Source organism: Micromys minutus, assembly GCF_963924665.1.
Source record: "Micromys minutus genome assembly, chromosome: 31".
Taxonomy (NCBI): domain Eukaryota; kingdom Metazoa; phylum Chordata; class Mammalia; order Rodentia; family Muridae; genus Micromys; species Micromys minutus.
In genome coordinates this window covers 10,349,312-10,373,548 of record NC_137966.1, presented here as the reverse complement: position 1 = coordinate 10,373,548, position 24,237 = coordinate 10,349,312, and positions in this window count along the sequence as shown.

Genomic DNA, 24,237 nt, shown 5'->3' with positions numbered 1-24,237 from the left:
TCTGTTGTCTAGGGGTGATGTTAAATTATGGGAGGATGCACATAGGTTCTATACAAACACTGTGGTACTTCACTTAAGGGACTTAGTGCCCACGGATTTGGTACTGTGTCCAAGTGCGTTCTGAAATCAGCCCTCTAGGGGAGTCAGATCACTGCATTTCTACACTGCACCCAGGTAACTTCAAATGCACGGTTTGCTTCATGTACTTAACTCCCAGAAAGGTGAATTCAGCCGCAGAATAATACTGAAGACTCCTTTGTACCATGAAATGCACCCGCAAACGAGCTGGTGATTTTCACTAGCCACCCCCACCTCCCCAGAGTCAGCTCCCAGACATCCATGTTCACAGAGCTTGCCTGGCATGGTGGCTCTGGCTGTTGTTTTCCTGTCTCTCCCACTGGACAAATCCGTGTATTCCCCCCTCTGGCAATGGGACTGGATGGCATTTTGAGGCAAGCTGTCTCTTGGAAACTGAAGCCATGTTGAGAGGATGGGTTGGGATGCTGGGACAACTGGCGTTCAGCTGAGTGGGAGGAGAAGGAGAAACAGCTTACCAGCTGCTGGGGAAAGTGTTTGTAATGAGAGAGGGGGAGAGAGACATGGAGAGAGAAAGAGGGGGCAGGCATGTGTGTGTATGAGTGTTCTTGTTTGTGAGTGCATGTGTGGAGGCCAGAGGCCAATTCTGGGTATTTCCTTCTATGGACCTCTTTCTCTTTGTGTGTTTGGTTGATTGGATCTTTTTCCTTCCTTCTTCCCTCCCTCCCTCCCTCCCTCCCTCCCTTCCTTCTTCCCTTCCTTCCTTCCTTCCTTCCTTCCTTCCTTCCTTCCTTCTTTCCTTTCTTTCTTTTTTGTTTTTTGGTTATTGTTTTTGTTTTTGAGATAGGTCTTCCAAGCTTGTGATTTGGTTAGACTGACCGGCCAGCAAGACCCAGAAATCTGCCTGTATCTCCCAAACCTACCCTCCACCCCAGAGGAGTCATAACAGACACCCACTATTACACCCACATGGGTGCTGGGATCTAAGCTGACATCTTTATACTTGCTTTCACATCGAATATTTTATCCACCGAGACGTCTTCCTAGCCCTCCGGAAACTTACACAGGAGATCAACTTGCATTTGAGGGCAAGAAAGTGTGTCTCAGAAGCCAAGGTGGCAACTGATTTTGGACAAAACCAGAACACATCCCCTTCTTCCATGTGGCAGCACATTAAAGAGGGATCCTTACTAAGCTCAGGGGACTGTGGAAGCTACACTGGTAGCAATGAGGATTCTTGACACACATGCAGCACTTTGGACCCTGTGCCTTTATGTACATAGAGTAGACAATGCTGCTCTTAGCTAAGAGTAAACATGACGCACAGAGGAGATAGTGCAGTGGTAAAAATTCATTTCTTTACACAACCCTCCTTCTCTTTATTCAAAACACAGCAGAATATGGTGGAGGAGCTGATTCCTCACCTGAAAATGTATTCTCAAATGAAAAACAAATCACCGTGTTTCCCCCGTTATCTCGCATCATCAGCATCCCCATCTCCCCACGAGTATGGAGAGTCAGCAGCTGACGGTGCAGCATTTTCTGCCCTCAGCAGCCCCTTTTCTCTCTGGAAGGACAGCCAACATATGTACCGCAGCAGTTGGTAAAGGCCAGCAACGCGTGCTGGACACAAAAGCAGCTCACCTAGCCCCAGGCTGTCCCTGTCATCAGCCACAGCAATGTGTGGCCTTGTCCATTCCTGATAGACGTGTGGTCCCACTCATTCTGTGGAAAATGCAGTAGACACGTGTTGTTTTCTGTTCTCCTACGGGTCGGTGTGACAGGCACTTGAATACAGAGCTAAGAACCAAATAAAATGAGAAAATGTGTTATACAAACTCTGAGATTTTGACTGGTGTCAGACCAAGTTTATCTGTCTTCTTGGGAACCCCAGAAAGGGGTTCTTTATCTAGTGTCTCATGGTCAAATCTGGCACCACATAGATCAGGGTCCTTCTGGCCAAACCACTTGGAAATCTATTTTGGCTGAGGCCACTGCCATTTGGCAGCCTGTATTTATTCCATAGGAAAGTACTCAGAGGGAGTTTGAGTTGTTGGTGCGATATAGAAACAGCCCACACCAATATAGCCCGGGAATGGAGTTCACAACTACTAGCAAGCAAGAAGACACAAGTAAATATGGGCATTGAACTTGATAGCACGCACCCGTTACCTTCGAGGCACTATGAGGGGCTCAAATTGCAGATGTAGGATCCGAACAGTCACGTCTCCTATGTGGTCTCACATTTCCTATGGGTATCAAGGATGCTTCTTGGGCTGCAGTGTGGTGAGGAGAGCTTGCTCATAGGAGAGGTACTTCGTGTGGTGATGGTGAAGTACTGTGAGCTACCGGTAACAGAGGATTCAATGGTTCCTCTTAGTGTGTGCAGATTTCATACTCACAGAGAAATGCCAGACTTGTTTGTTCCACAAGCCTTGTCTTCAAACAATCAGGCACTGTACCTGAAGCTGCCTGCTCCTCCATTTCTCTCAGCTTCTCCATCAATATCCCCCTCCCCCTTCTCTTCATATTTCCTACTAAAAGTGTATTTAAGAAATAGAGGGCTGGGGGACATCACTCAGTGGACACAATGCTTGCCATAAAAGCATGAGCAACAGTGTTTGGATCCCTGGGATCCATTAAAACACACACACACACACACACACACACACACACACACACACACACACACAGTAGGTGTGGCTGTTGTCTCTAATCACAGCATTTAAGAGACAGAGATGGAGGAATCCCATGACAAGCAGGAATCCCATGGCTAGACCGGTGAGAACTAGTGAGTTCTAGATATAGGAAGAGATACTACCCCTAGAGAAACAAAATGGGTAGTATCATAGAAGAAACCCAGCATCAGCCCCCGGCCTCAGTATGAACATTCACATACATACCACACATACTTAGAAACATAACACACACACACACACACACACACACACACAGAGAGCAACAAAGAAAGGGAGGTCTTCATGCACACCCAGAGACTTGACCCTTAAGTCACTATATAGAACTAGCTTAATTCTCTTCTTAGCCTTAAAAACCAAACAAAGAAAGCCCGATTATAATTCAGCCACTGGGCTAAATAAACAATGGGCTTCCACAGGATTCAGGGGCCCCTCCTTTTCTCCAGTGCCTTCCTCCCAGGGCAAAGCGTGAAGGATTTTCTTTTCTGGGAAAGGATTTGTTGCTGACACAGAGAACAAAAGAGGACCCAAAGAGATGATTAATTAGGTCCTGTGTCCAAGCCAGGATTCAATAATGAACATTTGTGAGACTCAAATTCATTTACATGAAGGAAAGTTGAGTGCAAATGGTTTTTGTAACATAAGCAGTGGAGTGTGCATGTGTCTGTCTGTCTGTCTGTCTGTCTTTCTCTTTCTCTCTCTCTTTGTCTTTTTCTCTGTTGCTCTCTCTCTGTCTTCCTACCCCTATGTGTATCTGTGTGTCTGTCTCTGTATATCTGTGTGTGCGTGTGTCTGTCTGTCTGTCTCTCTCTCTCTCTCTGTCTCTCTCTGTCTCTGTCTCTCTCTCTCTCTCTCTCTCTCTCTCTCTCTCTCTCTCTCTCTCTCTGTGTGTGTGTGTGTGTGTGCTTGCATGCAATAAAGCTGATCAGAGGTCTAACTGGCTGTGAGCAGAAGTTTCAGGTACTGTGAAGCTGGAGCCAACTCATTAGAGTCCTTTGCTTTGCTTCTTATATATAGGCTCTGTGAACTTGGGTGAGCAAATGAATATCCACATCCCTCAGTTTTCTCATCTGTAAAGTGTAGAGGAGGAAAGAGTCTCTACTCTGCACTGGAGTGAGGACCAAAGGCACTCTCAGGTCAGAGCCCTCGGAACACAGGTTGTGTGTTTTAATCCCTCTCTTTAGTGGGAAACAGCACTATAAAATCCGTCTCAACCATGTTTCCTTTTCACCCAGTACACACTGCAAGACTTGAAATCCAACCTTCCTTACCATGTAACCTAATCATAGGACTGAGTTTGACCAATAAAACATGAACAGAAGTAATATGATTTCTGTGGGTCAAGGTGAGTTACTGATGCTATTTGTGCATGTCCCTTGCAGTGTCGCAAACCTTAGTCCACTGTGTGGAGTTGGGGCTGGGTCTCTGAATGGCTGCTATCACTAATCTTATCTTTGGTCTTTGGGTCCTTTGCTATCCTCAGTGGCCACAAAATAACATACTCTTTCCCAGAAAGAAATCTTTCAAGCCTTGATCTTGCAAGCAAGGAGTTAAGTCTTCATTGTCTCTGCCTCCAACTGAAGGCTTGTTGGAAAAGCTGATGATGTACCCTGATTGATACAACAGGGCTCTAACTTAAAACATACATGAAGTGACTTGGGACTTCATTTTTTGCTCCTCGCTTCCTAAGAGTTGGGAACAGCAATAAGAGAATATATGGGCTCATCTAATACAAACTGGCTATAATTCAGCCCTGGCTCTTCCTAGGCAACATGCCATATTAGCAAACACATGGGACTTGGAATCAGACAACTCGGCTTTGTATCTTGGCTCTGCCATTCTCCAATTGTGTAATCTTGGACTAATCCCAGAGTCCCCGATATGTTTTGTCATCTTAAAAATTAGGACAATGAAAGCTTGAAATTTGCATCCTGTGTTTGCCTGAACGAGAATGGCCTCATAGGCTTATGTTTGAATACTTGGTCACCAGCTAATGGAACAGTTTGGGAGGGATGAGGAGGTGTGGCCTTGTTGAATGTCTCATGTCACTGGTGGTGGGGCTTTGAGGTTTCAAAAGGCTTACACCACTTCCTGAGTTTCTTTGTCTACAAGTTGAGAATCGAGGTGTGAGCAGTCTGTTATTCCTGCTGCCAGGTCTTTGCCTTGCATTCATGGACTCTAATCCTCTGAAACTATAAGCCCCAAATAAACTTTTACAAGTTTTCTTGGTCACAGAATTTTATCTTAGGTATAGAAACATAATTATATGCTCTTGAAATCATCTTTTTAAGTCTTTTCTACAAAAAAAAAATACTTCCACATGCATTTGGCTAATATATGCAAGAAGATACTTATTGAAGCATTGTGCTAATACTCTAAAGTTGGGTCCCTTAAAGAGGAGAAAGCTGGGGAGCTGGAGAGATGGCTCAGAGGTTAAGAGCATTGGCTATTCTTCTAGAGGTCCTAAGCTCAGTTCCCAACAACCACATAGTGGGTGGCTCATAACCATCTGTAATGAGATCTGGGCCCTCTTCTGGCCTTCAGGCATACATGTATAAATAATGTATACATAATAAAATAAAACAAATTTTAAAAAAGGAGAAAGTTAAACAATTCATGATGTATCCATATTTTAGTATATGTCAAACTGCTTTTAATGGGATTAAAACTATGATACATGCTGATATGACTGTCCACATTATATAGTAAAACCTTGCCAAAAATAGAGTAATTTTCCTTAGGTTATTTAAGCAACTGTGGGCCTAGAAATATGTAAGAACCACACATCGGAACACTTACCGCACATTTCCAAAACCACGTTAGATGCCACACAAAAAACTTTTGAGGAGGGGAGAGTCATTGAATTTGGTAAACATGACGGAAGATCTTTAGTTCTCTATTATGTAGCTGCTGTTCTACAACGATGCTGTCACTCTTGTGTAAGAGAAGAGAAACGGTGACCCGTAATGGCACTCACTTCACAGACCGACCGTTAAGCTTCTCCGAGATAATACAAGATAAATTTTGGTATATTTGGTAAATCCTATATTCACATTCCTACGAAACGCAACTCATTTTTTTTTTAGTTGTGGTATTTCTGAGCTCGAATTTACCATGGCTAGACTTTTGAACCATCTATTCAGGGACTATGGAGCCTTCTCAGGTGGCTGTCCTGTTCTCTCTCTCTTGTTCCCTTGTTCCACTGGTGTACTTTTTTCAGGTATCTTTTGCACCATCAAGCCCACCACCACAGTCCCACTTATCTTAATGCATCCTTCTTACTATTCTTTTGTAAGATAACAGGGTCTTACCCCCCAAAGCCTCTGAAATATGAACCTTCTTTGTACCTGGGCCAACTCCTCTGGTGACCGTCCAGATGCAGCTGAAGACAACATGGCCGTGGTAAGAAGTTAACACATTGGTGTAAGAATTCTAGGGCCCAGGCTCTTGATGCTCATGAGATTCGAAGTTTGACTTTCCACACCATTTCTGCTGTCTTGTCCATTCATCAGGCTGGACCTTTGGACACAGCACACAAAGGGAAAGCACACTATGCCCCATGATGTCTAGAGCTGTACTCCCGAGCCTAATGGTTAATGCTAGCTCTTGGCTAAAGGTTCACTTCTTCACCTCATCAACTGGTCTCTCACTCAGGTTTGGTTGGGCTTCCTTATAAAATGGTGGCTGAGGGTACCGAGAGCATTTTCTAAATTAACATCAGATGGCAATGTAGTGTCTCTTGGCTTGTGTTCATCCCATTGACCACAAAATGTTTTTCCTAGTTTCAAGAGGAAGACACAGAGTCTACTTCTTGATGGGAAATGACAATGTTCTGCATGGAGCAGAAATAGTGTAGTAAGCAGTTTCGGAAGGCAGAGCCAAAACAGTGGTTCACAACCTCCCTAACGCTGCAACCCTTTAATAGTTTCCCATGTTGCGGTGAGCCCCCCCCCCCAACCATGAGATTATTTTGTTGCTATCTCATAGCTGTAATTTCCCACTCTTATGGATTACAATGTAAATATCTGACATGCAGGAGATCTGATATGTACCCCTCCCCCCCAAGGGGATTCTCCACCCATGGATTGTGAACCACTGCCTTAAAAGCTTTGGTGTTCCTGGATGGGCAGATCACCACACACTGACAACTTGATGGCTAGTTGGGATCACTGGGGGCCTCACCATTTATTAGCCATGCTGAAGACTGAAGGTAGCCCCGGTTTTTAGCAGTTCTCCTGATTGTCTTTGGTGGGAAAGTGAAGGCCCAGAGCAGAGAGTCATTGCCCAGCGCCATGCCTCAAGCCACGCTGCAATCATTTCAAACTAAGCTCTGTCCTCAGCAGGGAAGAGATGGGATTGGACATCCTCAGCAGGAAAGAGATGGGATTGGACACATCTTCTGCTTTTCTGATGAACATGAACTGGATCTCCTGTCTCTCAGGCCACCATCTAAGTCCCTGGGTCCCAGCAAGTTGATGAAATGAACTCATGGCCTTTCCCAGTGTTCCCGGGATAGACCTAGAAGAATGTCTTCCAGTTATCAAAGGAGCCTTCATTCCTGCAAGACTTGTCTGCAATATCCCTATCTGTTCACTGACACGTCAGAACATTATAGTGACGAGCAAGATTTTAAGCAGCTTTCAGTGGGAGAAAAGACCCTTTTTTTCCTGCTGTGTGAATAGTGAATTCTCAATCAAATTTGTACTGTAATTTACACTCTTTCTATTCTCAAGCCACTGAATAGTAGAAACCAAAATTAATTTAAGGGATATTGAACAAGATATTGTGCTCTGTCTTCCCTGATCTAAAATCAGCTGTCCCAGGTCTTACTTTATACACAGAGAACTCAGAAAATTTCTATTTAAAGTTGACTCTTGAGAGCAACACATGAACAGAAGATGCCAGAAATATCAAAATATACCCATGTGTAAATACACACACACACATACATTCACACACATATACACACATACACACACATATACACACATACACACACATACACATATACACACACATATACATACACATACACATATACACACACATATACATACACATACACATATACACACACATACACACACATACACACACATACACACACATACACATATACACACACATACACACACATACACACATACACATACACACATACATACACACACATACACATACATCCACACATACACACACATACATACACACATATACACACACATACACACACATACACACATACACACATACACACATATACATACACACACATACACACACATACACATACACACATACATACACATACACACATATACACACACATACACACACATACACATACACACACATTCACATACATACACACACATACACATATACACATACACACATACATACACACACATGCACACACATACACACATATATACACACATACATGCACATACATACATACATGCACATACATACATACACACATCCACACACGTATACACACATACACATATATCATACTCATCACACAACCCTACAGTCAAACAACTGGTCTTAGATCCCCACAACCCTGGCTCAGTGTTAACAATGGAACCCAGGGCTTCTTGTATGCTAGCCAAGTTCTATATCCTCTGGGTACAGTGCTGAACTCTTCCAAAATGTAACTGCTAATAGTTTCCTGTTTACTGTGAGCCTCAATGATGACATAAACAGTTTCTTAAAACCTATTCTATATATTATCTGTGTTATATATAAATAACGCGAGAGAACTCTTGAGTTACTGTTTCCCGGAAATATCCAATTCACTGGAGAGTTGAACTACTCACCCAGTGCTTCAAGGGCATATTTACAACACAGGAGCTCCCCTCGATAGCAACAGGAGGTAGCCGTGAAATTAGTCTTGAGGTGTAGTGTGTTCTGTAGTTGCTTGTATGAACTTATGATCCAATTCTCTATCCGTGTTTGTTAAAAATTTCCTCCACTGCAACATGACACCATATACTTAGTGTGCATAAGTTTTGACATCTTCACTTTTAATAATGTATTTTGTGTACATTTATGAAAGCAAATAATGATAAAATAGATGATTATCAACATATATATTTGTATTCATATCTTTGTGTTCTTTCATATTCCTAAACTATATTACACAATTAACTTCTCCAACATAAAGTCTGTGGATCCGCAGAACCTAACCTTTATCGCCCAAGGGTCTGCTGCAGTTGTTGGTTGATGTTGTTATACAGTACTGGGATATATATGTGCTGGGGCCTCAGACAAGCTCGCCTGCTGCTCTGTCACAGAGCTGTTCTCAGCCACCAACCTGGTCTTAGCTGTTGTGTGAGCTGACACTCTCACTTCATTGAAATTCTACATTTCCTTCCAATTTGGTTATGAGCCTAGCATTTAACAGCTGAGCCATCCCTCCAACCCAAAGTTCTATATTTTCTTAACTACTGTAGGATGATATAGCAGAATGCCACAGACTCGGTGGCACAAACAACATGCATTTATTTCTACTTTTTGTTTCTTTCTTTCTTTTTAGATAAGGTTGTATACATCCCGGGCTGGACTCACATTTGACATTGAGCTGATTCTCAGTCTATACCCTCCCCCATCCAAGTGCTGGGATCACAGGTAGGTCCCTAGTTCTAATTTATATGGTGTTGGGGACCAAGTTCGGGGGTTTGGGGTACATCATGCAAACACTTTATAAACTGAGCTGCACTGCTAGCCCAAACCAATATGTTTTTACAGGTCTGAAGACTGATAAATTCAAGAATAAGGTGTCTGCTGATGGCTTTCTCTGTAATTTATGACTAAAATCTTCTCGTTGTATTCATTAGTGACTGAAAATAGAACGAAGCAATAATTCTCCCCCGACTTTCTCTAGTAATTTCATTCAGAAAGGCTTTGCCCCTGTAACTTTTGAAGGACCCAGTTGTCTAACACTGGGCTTGAGATTCCAACGCATGGCTTAGAGCAATGGCTCAGAAGTCAAGAACACTAGCTTCCCTTTCAGAGACTTTGGGTTCAGTTCACACCACTCATATGATGGCTCACAACCTTCTGTAACTATAGTTCCATGAGATTAAACATCCATTTCTGCTTCTGTATGGACCAGGCACACAGACATACATGCTAGCAAAACATCTGAACACATTTTTTTCCAAAGGTTTCAACACATGTTAGAAAGTATTATGCAGAAATTTCCTCCAGGATAAAGCTTCATTTTTTAAAGAAGATCCTGTCCTGCTGGTAAGCCCATTCATCTCAGGAAGCAAACAAATCACAGGCTTCAGGAAGTACCTGAAACTGAACAGATGCAACAGCCACCCCCCACACCCCAGCTTATGTAAGCAACAAATACTGTTGAGAGGCACTCTCAAACCAGCAAAGCCATTTAAAAGCAACAGAGACCAGCTGAGCCACCTACTTCTAGATCTCACAGACAAGTTGAGTGGCCTGGGAGAAAAAAAAACAAAACAGAGATGAGTTAGTTTCACCAACTGAGCTACAGGAAAAAGACAATCTCCAACTTCTTGAGCTACCTGCAATTTGTGTGGGGTGCTCCATGTTCACAGCATTTGTGCAATGTCACCCATGAAAGTAATTTTTGAGTCCTGTAAGTAACCCCTTACTTACCAAGTTGCTGTAAGTATCCAAAAGAAGCAAATCTCATTTATTCATTATATTAGATTTTGGTAATATCCTTATTTTGGCTTGTTGTCAGTTATCGACCTGGATAGATGTTCATTCTCATGTTCCCAAAAACTGTATGACAGAAAATAAAAACATTCAGCCAATAATATTTTGCCCACCTTTCCCATAAACATGCCTGTAATCCAACATGATCCAGACAATACTTTACTGAGACATCCAAGTTGATGTAGAATGTGTCAAGTTAACAGATTAAAACTAACCATTACAGGAAGGAGCTTACTGCAGAAACACATCCTTTTCTTTAGAAACCAGAAAATAGAAGAATCAAGCATTTAGCCTGACTTCCTATAAGGAACTGCACCTCAAGGAACCAACAAATGATGGGGGTATGTTTCTCTTTGTAGGCAGGGCTTCCAGCAGTAATGAAGAAAACATACCATGTTGCAAATCCTACGTAATGGATGTGGGCCATGACCAATGGTCGTGAGTAACTGCACCTAAGCAGGGACAGTGAGACACTGTGTTCCACCCTATGAAAGGAGTCACTGTCTGCAGAGGATTCTGGAGAGAACCTGCAGCCTGGAGCTGTAACTACAAACTCTCAAAGAAAGAGAAGAGGGTTACTTGAGACAATAGTATGGCGATGTGACCTGAAGAGATCTACATTAGCAGCTCTACAGACAATTGAGTTTCACCAGCAAGACAATGAGAGAGAGAGAAGGTGGGAGGGGGGATGTGAACTGTGAACAACTGAACTCCTGGTCTCCATCCTTCCACCATTTCCACATCCATACCTGTTACCCCTTATTCAGGTCTAGAAATGGGACTTGCTTGAGCAGTAGAAGAGTTTAGAAGTGAGCCTAGCAGGAGTCATGCCTGCATCCATCTTGTCTCCACTTCTGTCTGTGGATGTGATGGGACAAGCTGCTCTAAGTCCCTGCTACCTTGATTTCACCTCAGCGATGGACTGAAAGCTGAAATAATATGCTAGATAAACCTTTCCTCTTCTGGGTTGCTCTTTTGTCCTGGTATTGTATCTCAGAGATGGAAATGCAATTAGGGCATCTTCCAAGATGCTGGTGGATGTGGGTTTTAGTACCTTTATTACCTCATGGATGGTGGCATATTTGGAATGCTTTAGCTCATTGGTTTGTATATGATGTAAATCAGTACTCAGACTACCTACCCCCACTGCAGTCCGCGGAAGCTTGGTGTTTGCCTTTGAGACACTGACATCTTTCTGTATGTTGCTCTTGTCAGGTTGAGAGGGCTTCCAAGGATCAACCTCATGCTCCCCCCCCCCCACCTTATTGTTGCTTGGCGAGTCATGTTCACAGGTGATACAAATAAAAAAGGAATCAACTGAGAAGAAACGTTTCCTAGAAGAGCATGCTCGGGAGAGTGCTTGTGCTTTTGCGCTGAAGGGCAGGCCGGGGCATCAGTAAGTAAATGGGCACTGTCTTCAAGGTCATGTTTTAAAACCGGGCTGGGAAGAGGAAACTGAGCAATAGACACACTGAGGAGTGACCCCAGGGTCCCAGGGGTCTGACAGCCTTACATGGCCCCTTGCTGTTGAGACTACAGCCCCCTGACCCAGTGTTTTCCTTCTGCAGAGTCAAGAAACCCGTGTAGCAGTGATATTGAGTAGGATGGATTCACCCCAGGGCAAGGCTGTCTCTAGACAACAAAACACAGCCTATAGGCCTTAGGGCCTGCTTCATTTTAGAGGCCAACTCCTTGGTTGTTGAGATAACCATTTACAGATCAGCCTCTTGCTCCTGGGTTTTGAGCAGCTGGTAGCAATTTTCTTGCACTAAAGGACTGCTAATTATCCTATACACAGCACTTAAGTCATGCCTCGTTGGCCGAACTGAAACCTTACCTACTCATTGAACTACTCCATACCCTGACCCTCTTTTCTATCAGCCCTCCATTCTTAATCCCACCTCCCATCCTCAGCACCGCTTTCCAGAGAGTTGGAACCAAGGGAACAGAGGCTTCTGGCAAAGGAAATTCTCCCCGGATCAGAACATGACCCCCCCTCCCCCGTTCTTCACAACAAGCCACCTAATGAGAAAATGAAGCCCCCGTGGAAAAACGTATTATTTCAGCATTACGGTGAGCTAAAACATGACCCTGTATCTCAGCATCCCTGAGACCCAGTACTAATAGTTTTATTACCATGCTGTGCGCCTTTGTTTGTACTGTTTAATTTTTCCATCATTTTCACTTTTAAATGGGAATGGTAGCCTCCTTGAAGAGTGAAGAGATAGTATACACTCACATGTCACTCAAAGAGAGGCAAACGATCTGAGAAATGCATAGTTAGGCAATTTTGTCACTGTGTGGGTATCTTAAGGGGTCCTAACACAAATCTTAATGGGCTAGGTTACTCCATGACTTGGTGTTTTGATGCAAAGAAGACAGACATACAGTGCACAGACAATGTATGAGGATGTGGTCTGCATACTATGATGTCCTTGCTTTACAATGAACATTTAGAAGGTACGAATATCTTCTAAATTAACACCAAAACTATGAATGCATAAGTCGGTGGAGGTGGTTTGTCATTGTGTGTCATTTTTACACGTCATGCTTCGATATGGCTCTCAGCACAGGAGATTTGTTTACGCTAGCATTACCAGGAATGCACTGTGCTACAACATTCAGAAGACTATGACGTAACTAGCCAATAGAAAATTTTCAGTTCGTTTTAATCTTATGGGACTGCCATCATATATGCAATCCATCACAGACCTTAGCATCATTATGTGGTGTATGACCATACATTCATGGAATTAATAAGCTATGAATTTCTTTAAGTATCCAAGTTGACAAGTTAAGTTTTGTGAAATATTACCATGTCTTCACGGTAAATGGTAACGAGAAGAAAATCTCCCAAGCATGTGAATAATAATCTCTCATTTCTAAAGAGTTTTTCATTTATTATTCCACCGGGTCCTAGTCACAAATGCTAAACTGGACCAGACAACTAGAATCATCTCTTACATGGGTAGAATTGTATTCTCCATGTCCCAAAAGGATATGCTGCAGTTCTTAGCTCTGGTGCTTCAGAATGAGACCTAATTTACATCTAAGGATGTTGCAGGTATAATTGCTTAACATGAGGATGAGGCCATGCTGGAAAGGGGAGCACATTTAGTTTTAATGGCTAGTGTTCTAAAGGAGCCAGAGAGCAGAAGATGTATGGGTAGGGATGGCTCTCCACATCTCCATGAGCCTGCTCTGTGACTTCACAGGGAGGGGAGAAGTACGGACAGGCTAGGGAGGACAATGGTTGACAGCAAACTAGGACACCAGCTCAGTTTCAGAACACCAACCATTAGCTATATGACAGACACCAGACTTCAGCCTAGAGTACAGAGCAGGGTGACAGCGGAGGAAGAGAGCCCCGCCTTCCACTGTGGATCCACAAATGACAGAAGGAAAAAAAAAAAGAACTTCCAGAGGCAAAAAACATCTGCACAACAGAGATACAGGCTGAGTACCACAGATGCTGGGAGCTACTCGCTGCCCTAGTCACACACTAGTACCTGTCAGTACAAGAATGAGCAAACAAGAAATGTGGTGCAACCACATCTCTAAAGCCTCCTAATCCCATTATGAAGAACACGAGATCCAGAGAACCACAGAACCACATGAACAACCTATAGGAAATGACCTATATTGAAACTCATTGGGGCTCCTGCTAGGACCATGGACCCTAACAGGAAGGCATCATGAGGCCAGGTTATATACAAATATCCAGATGCAAAGGTAAACACCGTGTAGTTCAGCCACACCTGAGCTGCAGACATTTGGACCTGGCAATTCACACGGAGGAGATGTGATCACTTTGCACACACACACAGAGACAGTAGCTGGCCAAGCAAGAATGGTATCCCCATCCTGAGGTCTGGGAGACTCAGACGAGAAGGTGGATCCCGATGATGGCTGGACAAAAACTCAAGCTAAAATGTAACCTACACTAAAGAACTCCACAGCAACCAGTCTTACACACAAACTGTATACACCCTCCCCTTTTCTCGTTTCTGTCCCCTTCCCTTCTTAGTTTAACTATAAGTATATGTGACCTTAATAACTTTAAATATTCACTTGTTCCAAAACTATCTCAACTTTCTTATCTGCTTATCCTTCTTCTATTTTTCTCTTGTTCTTAGAATAATTCTTTCTTATTCCACTCATTTTATTTCAGTTTCTACGCTCAGTTACTAACACATTGTATTGTGCATTATCTGTGTTCTTTCCTTCCTCAAAATTTATTAGAGTCCAAGGAAATTTTTTTTTTTTGGATTTGCTAAACCTTCATAACGGCCTCATCCAACAATTGTGGTTGCTTCTGCATTTAGTGTTTTACAGAATGCTACTGGAGGGTTGTGCCGGGCGCTCTGAGGATGAAGGCTCTGTACTTAGCTACTGAGCTACACCCTCAGTTCAGAGGGGAGACATGACACTCAATCTGGCTAAACTGAGTCACATTTGAGTAATGTAATTATCTCAGTTGAAAGAATACGGGTGATTTTTTTTTTAATCTAACTCATGACTCTGTTCTGTGTCCAAATCCCAATTCAGAAACACAAGGAACATGGAAAAAAAAATCAATGAAACATGGCTTCCAAGGTTACCAATTCTACAGTTGTGGGTTCCAGTGAAAGTTAATTAGGTAAAGTCTCAGGCAAAGAATTCAAAATGAGAGTTGTATGAACGGTGGAAGCAATGAGATTACAACTAAGCTCTTTAATTGCTTCAAAGAGAATGTGAACAAAAAGCTTAATGAAATGGGGGAAGTCGATACGAGTTATGATATAAGAATTCACTAAAGGTAGAGAAATACTGGAGAAAGAAAACTGAAAATTCAGAAATGAAAACCTCAATTAGTCAAATAAAAATCTCAGCGGAACTCCTACTCAAGAGATGTGACTTGGTGACAGTATCAGGGCTAAGAGACAAGGTGCATGAATGATAGAGATGCAAAAGAATGACAATAAAGACTTAGTAAAAGTATGAGCAGAACATGTGACATCCCTGGGACACTGTTGAAAGACCAAATTTGTGAACCACGGCATAGAAAAAGAAGTACAAACTAAAAGCATTGAAAACACATTCAATAATCATAGCAGAATAAATCTTCACTTAAGGGGAGGGGATGAAAACATATACGAAGCCTCTGGAAGGTTAGGTGGACAAACCCAGAAAAGCACTCCATATCTTACGTCATAGTTAAGGAATTAAAGTACTGAGCAAAGAACATTGAAAGCCACAAGAAAGATGTTTCATATCACACCTGAAGGCAAATCTACTACAATTACAGTAGATTTCTCAACAGATACTCTAAAAGCCAGGGTCCTATGGAGTGTTATATTTTAAAATCCAAAATCAGTAACTGTCAACCTAGTTTACAAGATGCAGCAAAACTACCCTTTATTACTAAGAGAGAAAGAAAAGCTTACAGGATAAATAACCCCTCGTGCCTTCATGTACATACACTTTACAGAAATTATAGTCCATGATTAGCCTGGCTTCACCCTAAGGATGTACCCAGCTTTGAAGCTATAGAACGATATAACATAGTGATAGCAGCAGCATGTGTCTGGCACCAAGTCAAACACATGAATAAATGGAACATTCTAAAATACCCAATCTTAAGTACAGCAACTTTTGACGTTACCAAAAGTACATAATAGGGGAAAGACAACATAGTCAACAAATGGTGTTAGTGAAACTAGACATGTGCTAAGGTGTGGCAGCACATGCCTTTAATCCCAGCATTGTGGAGGCAAGTAGATTTCTGTGAGTTTGAGGTTAGCCTGATCTACATAGAGAGTTCCAGAACAGCCAGAGGTACATAGTAAAGCCCTGTTTTAAACACACACACACACACACACACACACACACAACAACAACAACAACAACAACAAACCAACCAATGAAGGGATGAAGATAAAACCTTATGTCCTGCCTGCAAGATGTGAAGGGTATAAAATGGAACAGAGACTGAAGGAATGGTCAACAAATGACTGCTCCAACTGGAGACCCATCCCATAGGTAAGAATCAATCCCTGACACCATTAATGATACTATGTTGTGTTTACAGAGAGGAGCCTAGCCTAAATGTCCTCTAAGAAACTCCACACAGTAGCCCATGGAAACAGATACAGAGACTCACAGCCAAATACTAGATGGGGCCCAGGGAGTCTTGTGGAAGAGTTAGAGGAAGGATTGAGAAACCCGTAAGAGATAGGAACTCCACAAGATGACCAGCAGTGTAAACTAACCTGAACCCTTGGAGACTCTCAGAGACTGAACCACCAACAAAAGAGCAAGCATGGGCTGGACCTGGTCACCCATCACATCTGTAGCAGATGTACAGCTTGGTCTTCATGAGGGTCTCCCAACAACTAGAGTGGGGGTTGTCCCTAATTCTGTTGCCTGACTCTGCGTCCAATTCAGGAAACTAGAAAAGGGAATAACATTTGAAGTATAAATAAATAAAATATTTAATTTTTTTAAAAAGCTACTCTGAAATAGGCCTACCTGAAGAAATTAAAAACCTCTATACTGAAAATTTCTGAGCATTGAAGAAAACCATTGAAGAAGGAAATACAAGACCAAGACAAAGAGACCTCCCATGTCTGTAGTTTGGGAGAAGCATTTTTTTTAAATGCTATATTTTCAAAAAGTGATTTGCAGATTCAGTGCATCTCCATGAACACCACATTGATATTCCCCAGAGAGATCAAAATATAAGTCCTGAAATTTATATGGAAACACAAAAGACCCTAGAGAGCCAAGGGAATGCTTGTAGAAATAGCAATACTGGATGTATCACAGAGCCTCATTTCAAATTACCCTACAAAACAATAGTAGCAAAAACAACATGGTCCTAACACAAAAATAGGCAAGGAAACCAAAAAATGACCCAGAAATAAGTCCAAACAACTGTAGCTAGCTGAGATTTTGTAAAGACATCAAAAACAGATACGTGCAGAGAGGTCAGAGGGCAATTTAAGGGAGTGGGTGTATGATTCCAACCCAGAAGAATCCAATTCAGGTCACCAGGATTTGTGGGAGGTGCCCTTACCAGCTGGGCCATCTGGCTGACCATATGACTACATCTCTAGCAAAGAATATGGAGGAAAGAGAATCTTCACATGTAAACAAACAAAAATGCATCCGGATAATCTTACTTTGCGCAAAAATCAGTTAAAATGGATCTCAATGTGAGACCTAAAACCTGGACACTGCTAGAAGAAAACAAAGCTGAAACTGTTCGAGATACAGACATAGGCAAGCATCTTTTCTGAAAAGGACTCCATTGGCTCAGTGAATAATACCAAAATTCGACCATGGGATGAGATGGAATTTGAAACATTCCACTCAGCAAAGGAAACAGCAAAGTGGAGAGAAAGTCTACGCCATGAGAGGAAGTCTTCTCAGACAGACTGTTCTCAAAAACAAAGTACAGGCAATTAGACATGTGGAAAAAAAATGTTCAATATCTTTTAACCCTTGAGATAATACAAATTAAAGCTACGTTCAGATCCCCTCTCACCCTAATCAGAATGGCTAACATCAGCAAAACATAGAAAGGAGCTCTGAGAGGTTGCTGGGTAAAAGAGAGGGAATTCTTAACTGCTGCTACTGAGAAAGTGAACTAGCCAAGCCCCTACAGCAACTGGTATGAAGGTGCCTTAGAAAACTAAAAATAGCAGCTGGATAATGGGTCTGCTGTGAGGAGCACTGGCTGCTTGTCCAGAGGACCCTAGTACTGATTCCCAGCAACCACATGGTGGCTCACACCCATCTGTAACTCTAGCTCCAGGGGATTCAACAACCTCATCTGACCTCCATAGGCAGCAGGCTTGCTTGGTGTGCACAGACACATACAGGCAAAATACTCAGACAACCACTGAGGGCCAGAAAGGCCAAGTCCAGGTTGCTATAAGATTTACAGTAGTGAAAATGGGCATTTGGGGCCCTATTCAGAGTTGAGAGTCACTGGTTAAAGAAGTTGGAGAAATAAAAAGAATTAAAAAAAAAAAAAACCTATCTAACACCTAAACTTACACATTTGGTATGGTGAGAAAAGAAAAAGGAATAATGGCTGGAGAGATGGCTCAGTGGTTAAGAGCATCGGCTGTTCTTTCAGAGGACCGGGGTTCAACTCTTAACACCCAGTTGGTGGCCCACATCTCTTTAAGTCTAATTCCAGAGGACTGGCTTCTTCACAGGCATCAGGTCACAAATAGTAGCATTTGTAATCAAAATAGGCATGTAAAATATTATATACTTTGAAACAGGAATGTATGCACATAAATTAGAACTTAATTAGAAAAGGAGGAAGAAGAGAAGGAGAAAGAAAAAGAGGAGAGGAAAGGAGAGGGGAGGAGAGAGTAGGGGAAGGGAGGGGAGGGGAGGGGAAGGGAGGGGAAAAGAGAGGAGATCAAAAAGAAGAGAAGAGTCAGAAAGTGCCCTGTGGCATGCTTAAGCCATGTACAGAAAACAGGGTTTTATTCCCCAGGTTCCTTGTTAATGTGAGCTTCATGTTCTCATCACTAATGGGAAAGAGAAGGAAAATAAAAATGTGCACAAGAACCCCATTCTAAGATAAAACCACCCATAGCAGTAACCTTGAAAGATGGCTTCAAGAGCTCCTCCCTCCCACCTTGACGTTTTAATGGGGTCGGCGGTTTGAGCTTCCTTGTAATGGAAACCAGAGGAACAGTAAAAGGAAAAGGCCACAAGAGCAGGCCCAGCAGCCTTTGTGTCTAACTATATCAGCTCTGTCCTCAGCAAATGGCAAAGTTGCCCGACAGGCAATTACTGCTGTTGCTAATTGCTTCTATCAAACCCGGCTGTTGGAAATACCTAGCACCCCCTACCCTGCCATGCTTCAGCCAACCCGATTTGCTTGGCTTTGGTTAATGCTCTATTTTTGGCACACTGGATGCTGTCTGGCAATTGAGTCCATTCAGACATGTTAAACTTTCCAAAGACCCTCTTTGATCAATGCCAGAAGATGATCTAATTAGGTTCCGTCTTAAGGAGAAAAATGGCAAAGGACAATGTCTCCTGTGTGACTTGTCAGGACCCCAGGAGAGGACGAAAGCTCCTTCAGAGCTCTGCCCATAGATATCCACAGTAAAGCTATCTGGAAACAGAGAAATGAGTACAGGAAACTATGGACGCCCACAGGAAAGGATGAGTTTTGATTTTAAAGTACGTAAACTCTGACATACTGCTCAACGTAGGAAGCATAACTTCTAGCAAAATTTTATTAGTTCTTTGAAAGCTTTATACAATATATTTTGAACATACACACACACACCAAATACACCGATTGTCTCTCTCTTCACCTTCTTATCTTTCCCAATGTAACTTTGAGAGGTCTCCTTTTGTCCCCTTTCCCCATGAAGTTCAGTATGTGTTACCCAGCTAGTCTTGAGAGTGAGCCCTGTCCCTCTCAGTGATCAACTATCAGTGGTCACATCATTGAAGCAGATTGATTCCCTTTCCTCTAGCAGCTTTCAAATGCCGATACCTCTTCAGCTTGTGGGAGAGTTCATATCCGCCTTCACTAGTCTATGCGGGAATTTTGGCTTGTGCATGCTTTCGCAGTCACTGGGAGCTCAAATGTACAACTGTTCTGTTCTGTTTGGAGGACACTTTTTCCCTAATGGGAAACCACCGCTGGCCATCACAATCTTCCGGTGCCCTCTTCAAGGTTTGTTTTTTTTTTTTTTTTTTTTTTTTTTGTTTACTTATTTATTTATTTATTTATTTTTACTTAAAAGGTTTCCAATGTGTAAAACTGCAGCTTTTGTATTATTTCCGTCCACCCTGTTTTGAAGTGCTCACTCGTACCAGCAGCTCAAGTCCCACCAGGTTGAACACGAGCGAGGCTTTCTAATCCATCTCTTCAATTAATCCTCCAAGAACCAGCAGGAATTCACTTTCAAAACTGGACATCTCCTAAAGGGTTACCCACAGCATGATCTCAGGCAAGGCAGAAAGAGAACCTAGAAGGAGCCGGTGATATTAGCACAAAACAGTCATTATAAAGATGGACAGGAACATGATAAACTGTAGAGAGGAAGTAGGGTGTGATACCAGAGTTATTACAGTACTGAACATGCCATTTTCAATAACAACAATACAAAGGAAATGCAAAGGAAAGGGAAAGCATGGTTAATACACAGAATGAAGATGAAGTCTCCCCAAGGAGTTTGACAATGGGATAACTACGGACTGTAATCCCGCTGTTCTATAAACAGAATCCTATAAGAAAAACCATGCAAACACGAGGGAAGTATGAAAAACAGTACCCCTCAAGTGGAGAACAGCAACCAAGCCATTCTGGAAACTCTGGAGTTAAAGCATGAAACCGCTAAAGTGAATTCCACTGGTACTACTTGAACAAGTAGGTCCGAAAACCCAACCCTAACCCTAACATGAAATTGCATCCCCAGCTGAGGAACGGTGGCAGTTGGTGGCTGCCAAGAGATGCTGGATCAGATTTCTTTCAAGACAAAGCCCCTGTTTTGTAAGCTGTGTTCTCACAGATGGTCCTCCCAGGATGAAACCCCTGCTAGGTTATCCATGCTCTCACAGATGGTCCTTGACCCACACACACACACACACACACACACACACATACACACACACATATACAGATAGCAGTAAGTAGTAAGTAGGCTCTGTAAATTAAAAACAACAAAAAGATAATACAATGCTGAGAAGGAAAAATGGGGAGTGGGTGAGGGAAGATAAGAAGATGGAGGGAGGGAATGATTACTAGATTTAATCAAAGCACGTTCTGTGCACTTTAAAATTCCCAAACAATAAAAAATTGGGTGTGGGGTGGAATTCCACCAGAAGAGAACAAAATTATATTTAATTTATTAGAAGAAATTTACAGCTAACTTGAAAGTCAATCTATTGATGTAAACTTCTTGGAGAAAAGAAAGGAGAAAGGGTTGTTTTTTCAAAATGAACAGACTTTTAAAAATATATGAGAACCATGAAGCTTATCAATATCAACAAAATAGAAACCTTGGTGGGTACAGTCAGTGGGGAAGGAGAGGAAAGAAGGAATAGAAGAATATAGATCAAGAAATAATAACCCAAGCTACTCAAAGGCATTAAAAAACCTCACTAATCTACATGTTCAAAATTCATCAATACATCAAAGAAGGAAAAAAAGAGGTTATTTTACTTGAAGGGTTCAGAAGACACTGAAAAGATACAAACTAGCTTTCAGACTAAGTGTGGGGAAAAATGATCCCCTTTAGATTCAAGCATACACATAAGTTAAAATGAATATCACCTAAAATAAACACAGTGCAAACTATGTGTGTGTGTGTGTGTGTGTGTGTGTGTGTGTGTGTGTGTGTGTGTGTGTATAGATTATTGCTTAATGACAAAAGTACCAGTCTATAAGGAAGGTGTAATAACTATAAGCATAAAGTACATTTTTAAAAATCTGCCAAAAAACAAAGGAGAAAAAAATGACAATAGCAGTATTTGGAGACTTGAATAGTCTAAACTCACTAATGGTGTTGTGACCACACAGAAAGCCAAAAGGAAATAGATGTCTTGAACGGTGCTGTAAACTAGATGTGTTAATGCATACCTATAGAGCATTCCCCTCAACAGTGCCAGAATATTCTTCTCGAGTCTTCATGGAACATTTTTATCAAGTATTTTAAGGGGACCCAAATCAAGCCCAGCATGTTTAGAGGTGAAGCCATGTAAAATTTGTTTCCTAAACATGATGAAATAATGGAAGGAGATTTGAGAAATTTACAAATGTGTGAAAATTAGTGAACACATTTCTACATAAGTGAGTTGGCCATTGGGCCAAACAGAAATGCCAAAGAGAGTTGGAGAACTGAATTAGAGGAAAATATGCCCTACCATAATGCATGTGATCAGAGGGAGAGTTTATGTGCCAATGAATATACTAAAAATAAATACCATAACCAATACATTAAACTGTTGTTACCCTAAGAAACTAAAAAAATAAAAGAACAGACAAAATTCAAAGGTAACAGAAGGAACATTAGAAAGAGGGGTAATTAATTTTATAAAAACTAGAATTAGAAAGACAGAATACAGAATAGAAATACAATACAGAAAAAAATCAACCAAAGTTGCTTGTTTTGAAATTAAAAGTAATTAAATAATTAGCATGTCTGAACTGAGCCAACAAAGAGAACACACTCAAGTCCAAAAAGCTCTGGGGAAAAAAATTGGTGATAACAAACATAATGAAATAACAGCATCATTAAAGGAATTGTGGTGGTCAGAATGAGAATGTCCCCCATAGGCTTAGATATTTGAACACTTATTCCCAAGTTGGTGATGCTGTTTGGGGAGGTGGTAAAACCTTTGGGAGATGGAATGTTGCTACGAAAGTTGCATCATTGGGTGTTTATAATCTCAACCAACATCCAGTTTTCTTTATCTGCTTTGTTCTTGAATACAAAGATGTGAGTGCTCAGCTTCTTGCTCCCGCTGTCATACCTGCTACTTGCAGACTCCCCTCCCTGCCGTGATGTGCTCATTCTTCTGGAACCATAGCCTAAATAAACCTTCCCTTCTATACATTGAATCGGTACCTAAAACAGAAGTCAGTACTGGAGAGGGGGCTGTTACTATTAAAAAACCTGTCCTTAATATTATTATTATTTGGAGGATGGGGATGTGAAAAGTTTTGGAACTTTGAACCAGAAAATAGTTGAGTGCTAGATGTAAGCAGAGCTTTAACGGCCATCCTATAAGAGGCTGAGACCAATGCAGACTATGGAAGCCTGGAGTTTCAGATGGGAATCATGTTGACAATGGGACTAGGCTGTTCCTTTGATAGCCTGGCCAACAAAAAATCTGGTTGCCTTCAGCCTTTGTCCTGAGAACTTGCCCAAGGCAAACCTTTAAAGTAATGGATTAATTTCTTTGAATGGAGAGATTTGAAGACAGCATAACATTGAATCAGTGTTGCTGCTCTTGGTAATGCCTGTGCTGATTTCAATAATAAAAAAAGGCAAGTGGATCAGAAAGAAATAAAGTTGTACAGTTTGGAGAGAAAAGGAGCATTGAAACTCTTAGTGTTACAGAGAAGGCTTGTAGTGAAAGAGAGGTTGTAATTGCTAAGGAAATTAGCACTCTCAAGGAGAGACATGATCTTTATTGGAATACAGGGTAGGTGCCCTCAAGGCAAGACTCCACCCAGATAAGCTTCCAATTTAGGAGAGGGAACGGCCTAAGAAAATATCTAAACCTAGAAAGTCACAGCAAACAAAATCTGCTGCGATTGCAGTTATAGGATCCAGGGTCCATCCCAGCTTGGCAGCTGAGCTTGAGTATTGTCCGTGTGATATTATTGGCTTTAGAAGCTGAAAAATATGAGAGCAAAGGGGTCATGGATCCTCTGTCTTCAGGGAGCTACTAAAGCCAGGCAACATCTGGCTGGGGAGTCCCTTGCACGGAGGACCTGGAAAAAAAAATAAAAAGAGAGAGGCCATGAGAGACCACTGCATAAAGCCGTGAAAGTAGAGTGTAACTCCGGGATGTTGGAGATGCTTGAGCCTTGGGATATCTGGCAAGGAGAGAGGCATGCAAGGGATGGAACTAGCTCAAGACAAGAGAGGCACATGCCACAGGCAGCAAAGATGGAGTTGCAAGGATCTGGCATTTCTTTGACTCTACGACAAACACAGGGAACTACAGTGTTTGGTGTTAGCCATGCTGAGGTTCAGTCTTGCTTTGATTCGGAATTCCTCACCATATCCCCTTCTCTCCCATTTGGAATAGTAAATGTATG